Source organism: Asterias amurensis, chromosome 5, assembly GCF_032118995.1.
Source record: "Asterias amurensis chromosome 5, ASM3211899v1".
NCBI lineage: Eukaryota > Metazoa > Echinodermata > Asteroidea > Forcipulatida > Asteriidae > Asterias > Asterias amurensis.
In genome coordinates, this window is record NC_092652.1 from 4807891 (window position 1) to 4820553 (window position 12663).

The following is a 12663-nucleotide window of genomic DNA, read 5'->3' on the forward strand; positions in this document are numbered from 1 at the left end:
CTTTAAAGTGGATCGGTATTATTCACGAGTACCGTTGCGTTCTTTATATGTAGGTCTAGACTCAACGAATGGCTCAGGACATCGCCAGGAGACTGGTTGAAGACATGTAAGAGAAGTGGGCCTAATTATAAGAGTTCAGAGGTTTCAGTGAAGAGCAGTTACTGCTCTGATTGGTTCTCCCCGGAGTCCTGTGGCCAACTAAAGTATTCTGGGGGGGGGGGGGGGGGGGGGGTCCTCTAGGAGGCTCTAGTTCGTATTTTTTTGTAAGTTAGTGTTTACAGTGAACTAGTTCAGCTTTGTCCACTCTGTTGCCATGCCGGTTTAATCTGTCTTTATCTTCAGCGTCTAAAGACCGAATGAATTGCGCATAATTATAGACACTACGTATGTAGGGCCTACCTCTCGTTCATCATGACTTTCCCTTGTTTGCGTTCTTCAAGTCATCCTCCTCGATCCAACCATCTCAAGTATCGAAGTAAGTTGTTTTAATGCGATGTGTCATCAGTGACGTCGTAGGGCCTACTTTTTTGGGTTGATAAACTGTGTCTTGTCATTCATCTTACCAGTGACGGAAGACTTCCTCTGACCATGACGGTATCGCGCCCTTTGTAGACACTATGCGTGCAAGGACTGCTCAATGATGGAGTCCATAACAGGTAACACATCTTCGACGAGGAGAAAAGTGTCTTCATTAAAACCAAAAGTCGTCTCTTCTCACATCTTTGCTTGTGGCATGTCCTACTTGCAATAACTCAACACACTCTCCATCTACCGAGAGAGAGGGGTTAAGCAAAACCAAAAATTGTTTAGCGTCCCCTCTTTTCCCGAAAAGGAAGGAGAAGTTTTTTGTCCTTTTTTTTTTACCCCCCTCCCCCCCAAAAAAAAAAAAAAAAAATGGCCGCCCGTCACATTTTTTAATACAAACGGCTGGGCTATTTTTCAAACTATATAATATAAATAATTATTTTTCGTATTATCATGTTTTTTTTTCCGTAAACAATTGTCACAAAAAAAGCAAAGACAAAAAACGAAGCGGCCTCTAAAAAGGAAATATGCAGAGACGCTAAACATGTTTTTTGGTTATTTATTTGGCCTTACTATCTTCCAGGAGATAATTATTCTCTTTCGCCTTGAATGGCTCAGAGGTAAAGTGTGTATCTATTTTAGAATCAGTGATGATGACATTCGGCTTCTATGAGCACATCTTGATTCCTCCTAGCGTTGTCTTAGATTTGTCAAGTCGTTTCCCCGTTCCAATATTCTTACCAGCGAGTAGGCCTACCCCATCAAACAAAATGCAGTCTTAGCACACCCTAAGATCTGCCCAAACAAGGACCATGGGTACTTCAACTATACTCAAGCACCGAATAGTAAAGCCGAGTTACAAATAAACCACGGGAGGGTTTTAATGTTCCATTTTCAGACGGAGGATATGAAAGTCTTGGCCTACGACTTTTATTTGTTTGCCTCCTTTCTTGTTTCCCTGTACCAATTCCAATTCCTAAACACTGAGTACCACATGAATCAATTAATGCCATCTCAGAACCCCAAGATCTGTTCACACACAATGACCATTTCAAACCTCAACTTTACTCATGCACCAAATGGAGTGAATCGATTTCAAAATCGGAAAGAGGGGTTTAAGTTTTCTGTGCAGCAGACGGACAACGTTTGGGAAGTCTATGAGGAGTGATACGACTTCGATTTGTTTGCCTCTTTTCTAGGTGGACCGGAAGGCCTTGATGTTATTTGCATTCTCAATTCGCAACCAAAGGCAGGACTTCTCTGATTATATCTGTCAATAATGTCACGTGTTTCTGATGGGGTGGGGGGGGGGGGCTTTATAATGCGTGCGTCAGACCTCATCTTGCAATTAGTGACTACTAATTGCGAGATTTGGGAAGGGGTCTAAAAGGACTGTCTTGCTCAGTGATTTGTAAGACATAACCGCGTCATTTTGTGCTGTTTACATGTCTAGGTTTAAGTCCTTCTTCATGTTTATCTTGGAGTGACCAATAATAATTGTTGCTTGATTATTTATTTATTTATATTTGTTTCCCCTCAGGGTGAGCCAAATCAGTAAAAACAATAACTGATTTCCATTTGGGCCCTGTTTAAAGGCAGTGGACAATATTGGTAATTACTCAAAATAATTAATTAATTAATTAAAATCTTTCTTGATTACGAGTAATGGGGAGAGGTTGATACTATAAAACGTTGTGAGAAACGGCTCCCTCTGAAGAGAGGTAGTTTTCGAGTAAGAAGTAATTTTCTACGAATTTGATTTCGAGACCCCAGATTTAGAACTGAGGTCTCGAAATCAAGCATCTGAAAGCACACAACTCGTGTGACTATGGTGCGACAAGGGTGTTTTTTCTTTCGATTAAATTTCACAACTTCGACGACCGATTTGAGCTCAAATTTTCACAGGTTTGTTATTTTATGCATATGTTGAGATACACCAACTTTGAAAACTAGATTTACATTTACCAATAGTGTCCAGTGTCTTTAATTACATTGTTAAGAACAAATAAACATACAAATCACACTACTAAAACTAACGATGTTAAAGTTTCAAGCTGGGCGTAAACATGTAAGAATGCAAACGGAAAATTAAAAGCAATTATTGTAAAACAAGAGAAACAGGAGAATTCTGCCTGTACGGAGTTGTATCAAAATGTTAAGTGCTTGTGGCGGGTGTTTTTCCCAAACCGGTTCTGGTTCTGATGCATAAAAACTGCACAATATCTCCCTCAATAATGAGATGTAGCATGCAGGCGCTCGTGGCTATAATGCACAGACTAATTGTTCTACTGCCCCGTCCCAAGATGTTATCCATGTCAAATTATTTTGGCTGACTTGCTCTTGAGTTTTTATTCGGTGCATCATGTATAATTTGCAGGTAACATATTATTGCATTCCGAGAAAGTCCATGGGAACAGTACATTATTTGCAACAGTCCTTAGTTAGAAACAGTGGGTAAACTGTGTTGTAGTATTTTGCCTGTCTTAAAGGCACCGGTATCGGTTGTCACTCACAATAATTGTTAGCATAAAAACTTACTTGGTAACAAGCAATGCAGAGTTGTTGATAGTATAACACATTGTGCGAAACGGCTCCCTCTGAAGTCATGTAGTTTTCGAGAAAGATGTAATTATCCACTAAAATATTTTGAATTTTATTTCGAGACCTCAGAATTAGATTTTGATGTCCCGAAATCAAGCATCTGTTATCACACAACTTCGTGTGACAAGGGTGTTTTTTCTTCCATTATTATCTCGCAACTTCGACGACCAATTGAGTTCAAATTTTCACAGGTATGTTATTGTATGCATAATGTTGAGCTACACCGAGTGAGAAGATTGGTCTTTGACAATTACCAATATTGTCCAATGTCTTTAAACGACGTTGTAGTATTTTTCCTGGTCTTAAGTTCTCTATGAATCAATAAAATAATGAATAAGTGTCCAAGGGTATATATCTTTAGTTGTGGTTTATTGACTTATCGAGAAGTTGGAATTGTTTCCAATCTCTTCGGGACATTGATTCTGGTCCTGGCTATGGTCTGAAACATTGCTTGTTCCCCTGTTATGTTTGGTTATACGAAGCTTGCTGCTAGCATGTTTGCCTTTCCTTCTGTCGTGTGGGCTTGTGCATAGGTGCCCGTGCTATTGGGGCATTTTGGGTCTTGGTGTTCAATGGCGCATTGGCTCATATTCACTACTCGAGCACTGGCCTTACAAAGCAAATCATTACACCAAATAATCTCAGCCGAGAGTTTTGGCAAGTTCCCGTACAGTAGTACGGGCCGCGACATCAGGCCATCAGCCCGGAGGCACGCGGCCCGGCAAGATCTGAGATAACCAAAAGAGGAGAAACGGGGTTGATAGGTAATGGACGTTGAATCGCAACTCTCGAAATGTGCACTGCATCGCGGGCCTGAGGCCATACTCAAAAGCATCAAGGCATGCGTCAGTCCCCGGAGATTCTGTCGCCCCCCCCATAATGTAGACTTGGTTCCAAGTCTTTGATCGTGGCTTTGAGGTCGCCCTGGCCGCTACAAACAGCGCCTTCTTGTGATCAACCTGCGTCATTTAGCCTCCGATCAAATAATAAAACTATTGCGAGTTAGGGCGCGTGATAGCTAATAATATGGGGCGTTTTTCGTGGCTGAGATGCAGAAGAATTACCGCGATCTAAGACTTGAATCAAGTCTATCCATAATGACGAACGGTGTACGCACTTCTACTACCTCTGGCAGCGCCCACTTTTTAATCCTCCTCCTTCAGCCCATAATTTCACATAAGGGGACCGAAAGTCAGACGGACAGATTTTCCTGGGACACCGGCAGTATCGTTTTCTGGTACCTACTTTTCAATACATGAGAAATAGAAAGAGATACATTATTTCGGGTGCTTTTTCAAATGTGAAACAGCACATCAGAGAACATTGGTCCCGTGTTTTATTTGTCATTTCGGACTTGCAAAAACATTTCAGGTCCAACATTTTAAAGCCAGTACAAACCTTGCGGACTTCCCCAAGTCCGTTACCCACTTTGCCATCAAAAGTATGACACAGTTTTGAACTCTGCATCATCAGAAACATTGTTCCCGTGTTCTAGTATTTTTTATTCCGGACTTGCAAAAACATTTCGGGTCCAGTAAACTAGGTATGATATACAAGCCATGTGAATTTCCCAAACAAAACAAACCAATACCCCAGCTGGTCCAACCTTCTCATTACCACATACATGATGCAAATAACGCAAGCCCTAATGAGCAAACTGAGGGAGGCAGCGACTCAGGGGAGGAACTTATATTCGTGAAGAATTTGCTCGTAATGCCCCTTGATGGTAGATGAACCTTGCTGGTTTGTTTATAATAGTACACTTGAATGTTGATGATGAGTGAATTAGCGGCTACAGCTACGGCTAATAACAGGCAACAGCTACGGCTACGATTCCTATATTCAACTTTGAAATGACATTTTTTCCATAACGATGAAATGTTGATAATGAGTGAGACGGCTAACCAGGACATGAGGCCGTGTCCGGATAAGCGGCTACAGCTACGGCTACGATCCTTATATTCAACTTTGAAATTATATATTTTTTTTCCATAACAATGACATTTTTCTCAACATGTATTTTACTATACTATCCAAAGCTGCTGTACTTCTATAACCTAGTAAGTTTTTATTGCCAATAATTGTCAAAGTCATTGCCGAAAGTATACTATACCCTTTTAGGCATTGAGTGTGCTCATCGTAAATAATTTAAATCAACGAATGCATACTTGACTAACACATCATCACATTAGTTTCGCTAATGAGCCCGTGGTTATATAAAGCATCGTAATTAGGCTATGTTGGAGAAGTATTCTGTGTTAAATTATTAAACATAATATTCCAAGTCACCATCTTAATGATCATAGGTGTGTTATGCGAGACACCAAACATTATGAAGGAAATTTTACGATCGGTTATCATTCTTAAAGGCACTGTACACTATTGGTAATTGTCAAAGACCAGTCTTCTCACTCGGGGTATCCCATCATAAGCATAAAATAACAAGCCTGTGAACATTTTGGTTCAATTGGTCATCGAAGTTGCGAGAAAATAATGAAAGAAAAAACACCCTTGTTGGACGAATTTGTGTGCTTTCAGATAGGAATAAAAGACTTCTAGCTAGATTACATCTTTCTCAAACACTACGTTACTTCAGAGAGAGTCGTTCCCCACAATGTTTTACACTATCGACAGCTCTCCAATGCTTGTTACCAAGTCAATTTTTAAGTTAATATTTGTTTTGAGTAATTACCAAACGTGTACCTTCCCTTTAAAACTAATGGCAATGGAAAAGGTTTTGGTAAGACGACTTACAGCAACTATAGATCATTTAAATACAGAATGTTAAAAAAAAAAAGATTTCACTTTTAATCTGGGAAGCATTTTACTGTCAGTCGCTTCTCAAATCGTGTATTCTTGTTAGGGATTCTTCTTTCTGCGTGGACATTTATCTCTCCGGATTTCCGGTGATATATATAACAGACGCGAGCTTTTGAAAAGAAGATAATTCACAAGCGAACGGCTAAAACAAACCAAAGATATACTTTGCCTTTAACAGAGCAATTTTCCCCTTCACCTTTTTGTTAAAACTTGGTCAATGTAAATACGGGTTTTATAGTAACCGGCGTCTCATCTTTGAAGAAAATGCCTTTTTAATCCAGTGTTCGAGCTATTTCGTCCAGAACCGAATTGTTGATTCCTTAAATTTTGATAAACATGGAGAGGTGTGGCCTCTAGTCTGGTGCCCTCTACGAAAGTACAGTGAAATGCACACTCTGTTTAGATTGTTTACTACATTTACTCCAGACAATGTTCCAATATGGAGTTATAAGATATCTGAACTTCTACCCACGCATCAATCTATACATTGAACAAAACAGTGTACTCTCAAAATGGATTTTACGTCAGTGCTTGTTGTGAGCTGTTATAATGTATGTAGGGACCAAGTCGATACAATTTTACGCGCCATACAGCACACTTTATTTTCGATCAAACATCCCCCATTCAGCCAAATCGATCGCCTGGAAATTGTGTGTTGTGTTTTCACCCCGTACCCATGGCAACGTCAGTTAAGGGGATAGGGTGCCAACAATCGGCTGCAAAGGGAATGGGACAAAACTCGAGGAAATCTAAGACGCTGTCTCGTCTGGCGGGGAGGGGAGTGTACTGTTTGTGAATTAGCTTTTCATTTTTTTATTTTCGATCGGAACGTGAGATGTGGCAAAGAATCACGACTCACATCCAATCACATCTAACAATCACCATCCCCAGGGCGGGGTAACTTGTCGTTCCCTAATTGGAAATGGACTATAAGTTTTTTTCAAAGGAAGTACCATTAAAATGGTCTCATGAGACAACTTGAGAAAACGTATAGGCCTTTGTGTAATCGAACACTTCTTCCTAAAAATTTATATGAGTTTTATATAAAAGGCAGGGTAAACTTGTGATAATAATTGTCCAAAGTCTCCTCCCTTGGTGTATCCTAACTTGAGCATAACATAACAGCATTGTGACAAGTATTGAGTTCAAGTGTTTATCGAAGTTGCAAGAAAAAAATGACAGAAAAACACCTTTGTTGCAAAGAGTTGACAATTGTGTGTTTTGAGGTGCTTTCATTTTCCGAGGCCTTTCTCAGATTCAACTGTGGGTGAAAATGAAATGAAGCTACATTTATTTCTCTAAAACTAAACATTTCGTTATTTTTTTGCTAACAATGCGTCGTGATATCGACATCTCTCTCATCACGATGTAAGTTTCTGGGTTTATTTGTTTCCTCAATTTTTTATGGCTGTATGAATTGTGCACTGAAGGCCCACTTTCTCGGGAGGCCTCATCTAATGTGCATCGAGTCTCGAACTCCCATTATTAATCAACATAAAATTTCAAATTCTTAACAACGGAAATTGAAATACAATACAGGAGAATGAACACTTGTAAAAAATTAAAAATACAGAATAAAAACAAAAACAAATAAAAACAGGCTTAATGATATTCAAATTCACATATTTAGCTTTTTTTCTTGCTCTGTAAAAGAACATTATTGTTGAATGTTTGGTTGCTAGCATCTAGTGGTCAAACAAAAACTAGCACTGCCACGTCTTTGGGTTTTGATAAAAATATTGTGCAATATTATGTTTGAGAAAACCGGTTCCGTAACTACACGAAAGCGGGGGATGGCGATGGTGAGGCGCCGGCTTGAGTGGTCGTCTGTTTTGCTTCCCAGTGTCTTAAGATATCGTGTTGCTCAAAAGAACTTCAACCAAACTTTTTCTTAAAAAAAATGAGATCATCGTATGTGTGTGTGCCCTACATCAAAGGAAAGAAGATCTTGCAAATCAATAAGATGAATTCTAGATCAGAGAATGACGTTTAATGGAGCGGGGAATATATCATGCTTTTATTGCGGTAGAATAATACATCAGGCATGCAGATGTGTTTCTTGAACCCCCCCCCCCCCCTCAAGAGTCTCTTTCGTTTGACCGAGAAGTAGGTCAAAATGCATGCAAGCGATCAAATTAAGATGCTTTTAAATGATTAATTTCTACAAATTGCATCGTTTTAGGGGTGGATTTAACGTATGTACGTCAAGAGTACATGTGTTGATACATCGAAAGACAATTTACGTCAAACAAACGCCATTATCAAAATATAAATTACACACAAAGTACAGCACGACCTATCTTTGCTTATACGTCACGAGGTCGGTCAAGTAAGCTAGATCTTTTTGAACAACTGGTTTGTTAAGGTTGTTTGTTAAGACCCTAATTTAGCCATTTAATTTCAAATAAAATTGTGTTCTTATATAGCTTTGTGAGTATCACATACAATATGAGAATTGTGAGCATCTTACGAACATGAATGGTTAAAGGAACACGTTGCCTTGGATCGGTCGAGTTGGTCTTTGAAAAGCGTTCTGTAACCGTTTGTTATAAAATGCATATGGTTAGAAAGATATTGTAAAAGTAGAATACAATGATATACACAAATATGCCTCGAAAATGCGTGGATTTCGTGTTACCTCGTCGACCAACACGGTCGGCCATTTATAGGAGTCAAAATTTTGACTCCCATAAATGGCCGACCGTGATAGTTCGCGACGTAAAAGGAAAACCGTACAATTTTGAGTGATACTTGTGTGGATCGGTATATTCTACTTTTAAAACATCTTTCTAATCATATGCATTTCATAACAAACGGTTTCAAACGCTTCTAATAGACCAACTCGACCGATCCAAGGCAACGTGTTCCTTTAATATTGATAAGCCACAGTCTTATTTTCACCCGGGTGTGCCGAAAGTTACAGTTATCGAATCTTTATACGATGTGAACATCCCAAAAGTTAATTTGTTTTCAACGACTTGGTTTTCAAGCACTTCGCAGAATCTAAATCACTATAGGCCCAAGATTCGGTCCGTGCTTCAATAGTCTTTCTTATGAAACTGAGCAGACCACTTACCGAACGGTCAAGATCGCCAGCCTTTAGGTTAATTCCCCAATAAGCCATAATTTTTATGTGTTTTCTCGCAAAAACTCATAAACACAAGTACAGTGGTTGCAACTTCTTTGGTCGGGTGGGCAAACAATAATTTATTTCCTGAGCTTTGCTCATAAAGACAAGGATGGTTACATCTGAAGTGATTCTACCCGAGCTGAAAGAACATCGTTTTCGAAAGCACTACTTTAAAGACACTGGACACTATTGGTAATTGTAAAAGACCAGTCTTCTCGCAGGAACATCCGTCGTGGAAAACGACAGCTCCCTAACTTATCTCTGGACGACGTAATTGTACGTTATTATCATCATCCTGCACTAACTCATCTCAGGATCTCGTTGTGCCGGACGGCACTTCCCAAGCTCCGTCATATCACGTCTTCTACACCCGTTGATGTACTAGTTTGTCGAGCCCGTCTCTCCGATTGACGCACGCCAAAGGACACGACGTGCATGTAACGAATACATACAAATCACTGCCAACAAGATTAGATGCATTTACAACTCGATATGCGGATATGGGTGATACTTCATCAGTTCAGTTGTCACTCTTGAACCATCACACAGCAATTAATTAGATAAGGGAAACCAGATAATGTGTGGAAAATCTCCTTTGAATGTTCTTCGGCATTCTATTCACGCGTCAAACTTTTGATACATCGCAGAATATAAAGTATCCGTTTGGATAACTCAACTTAATGTTCTCGATGCTCCAATGGCGGTACGTAAAACATTTTTGAATTAATGTAGGAATGTACAATCTGTCTTCATTCGGCGGTTATAATAAACGAGAAGAGAAGGTGATGAAGAAGTTTCAGTTTTAGATGTGGGAGAAAACCTCTAGAGAATTATTGCAGGGAAAACCCCTTACGTTCGGGACTGAAAACCTAATTTTACATATCGCCCCGGTGTGATTCGAACCGGGGTCCAAGAGGTGGAAGGCTAGGCAATACACGTAACACCATTACACCGCCATTGTGGGTGTTTACGGTGGTTTTTTCCTTCTCGCCCTTAAGCTTTGGAATAATATCCACATCTCTGCGCTTTGCTGATTCATTTAATATATGTTCAAAAAGCATCTGAATCACACATGTTACCACAACGGTTGTTTGGTTGTTTATGATTTTAATTTTTGGTCTTCATCACAAACCGATGTGATTTCGATGAAATGGCGGTACGTAAAACATTTTTGAATTAATGTATGAATGTACAATCTGTCTTCATTCGGCGGTTATAATAAACTTAATAAAACCTCCTTGCATAGAAGATGTTCACATGTATAAGATAATCACAGCAACCACTGCCCGCGGTATGCATAATGCATATCACGCATACCGCGTGTCTTAAATTCATTTTCAAATACCATCGCCCGATATTATTCTTTCAACCGTTTAAGTATATAGCATTTAGCCACCGACGGGAAATTCATTCCGTGAAATTATTTAAAGTTATTGTGAATAAATCACGCGACATTTACGCCCACCAGTGAATTAAGACCACCTGTTGTATAACAAATCGGCTGTTGTTATTCTATGGCCCTTTTCGAAACAACGGCTTCGGCTTTGGATTCGGCGCAGGATAGCTTGGCCCCGCCGGTTGTTTTGATAATATTGCGCGTGCTTTGCGTTTTGCTTACGCGCTCAGGGCGAGGACGGAGCCAGAAGCCGAATCCAAAGCCGAAGCCGTGGTTTCGAAAAGGGCCAAAGTCTCGAGTTGTTATTGTTACTTTGTGTATTTGCTTTTTGTACGTATAGTTATAACTCTTTTTTTTTTTTTTTAAAGGTGGTGTTTGCATCTTGCGTAGGTAATGTCACCGGTTTAATATCAAAGTCTTTCGACTTGCACTTTAAATGCGAGGGATATAAAAGTTAATCCAAAGGTTTATGTAGTTAGTGCCAAATCCATTTTTAGAATTTAAAATAAAATATTTTAGTTTTGAATTTTAAATGCGAGGGATTTTCCTTTAAAGCCATTGGACCCTTTCGGTTCAGAAAAAAATAAAAGTTCACAGATTTACAAATAACTTACAGGGTTTACAGAAGGCAATGGTGAAAGACTTCTCTTGAAATTTTATTCCATGAAATGCTTTACTTTTTGAGAAAACAGCAAAACAATATAAATTCTCGTTAACGAGAATTACGGATTTAGTTTAAACACATGTCATGACACGGCGAAACGCGCGGTGGGTTTTCTCGTTATTTTCTCCCGACTCCGATGACCGATTGAGCCTAAATTTTCACAGGTTTGTTATTTGATATAGAAGTTATGGTACACAAAGTGTGGGCCTTGGGCAACACTGTTTACCGAAAGGGTGCAATGGCTTTAAATAATAAAAATGAATTAATCCCTATAGATCCTTTGGATTAATTTTTCAACCCCTCGACATCGTATGCATTCTCGGAAGTCATTTTAAACTTTTCTTCAAAATTATATGGCGTATAATTTGTGTGTGGAATTAGTTAAAGATTATAGGGTACAGTAATAAAACAGTGTGTTACATGTTGATGACGCAGCTTAAAGGGAAGGTACTCGTTTGGTAATTACTCAAAACAAATATTAACTTAAAACTGACTTGGTAACGAGCATTGGAGAGCTGTTGGTAGTATAACACAGTGTGAGAAACAGGTCCCTCTGAGGTAGCATATGTTTTGAGAAAGAGTTAATTTCTCCCTAAAATAATAAAACAACTTTTAGATAGCCAGAAGTCTTTTATTCCTATCTGAAAGGACACAAATTCGTCCAACAAGGGTGTTTTTCTCTCATCATTTTCTCGCAACTTCGATGACCGATTGAGCCCAAATTTTCACAGGTTTGTTATTTTATGCTTAATGTTGGGATACACCAAGTGAGGAGACTAGTCTTTGACAATTACCAAACGTGTTCCTTCCCTTTAAATAGTTTTCAATTTTTGGGAAAACTCTAATTTTAGTTGAGTCCAAAACATCTGTAATATGGAGTTCAGGGAGCTTTAAATTAAAACAACATTCATAAATACCTAAGACAGTTTACCCATTCTGATTGGTCTAGAGGGCATGACGTGGGGGTGTTTAAACGGATGATAAAACACCAGTAAAAGTGTTGAAGCAGGGGCGTGACACGCGAGCGTGCACCTGTGCTTATTAGACAGTTTCTTCATACCTATTGGTCAAGATCAAAGGCTGGAACACCCCCTGGGCACATCACGCCATCACGCTTTTTTAATTTTTTAAAAATTTATTTATTTATACTTCTGGACCACAAAGTTTCGATGTTTTTTGACCGAAAAGGTATTTATGAATGGGAATAAAAATGTACCCGGCCAGTATTAAACACTCTGTTTAAAACCGATTGCAGTCTGGATGTTGATAGTTACACGCGCCTCCGAGCTCCGGCTCGGTTAATTATCGCATCCAGACTACAACTGGTACTAAACAGAGTGTTTAAAACCGGCCAAGCACATATTTTGTCCCTTGATAACACCCTCTAGTAATATATGCCTGTGGTTTCTTTTCACGGAGCTGGAGAACGTTCTCGGTATACAGTGCTTATACACGCATACACATCGGTGTATGGGTAGAACCAAATACTATTCTTTGTCCCCAAATGCAAATTTACACAATTTCAAG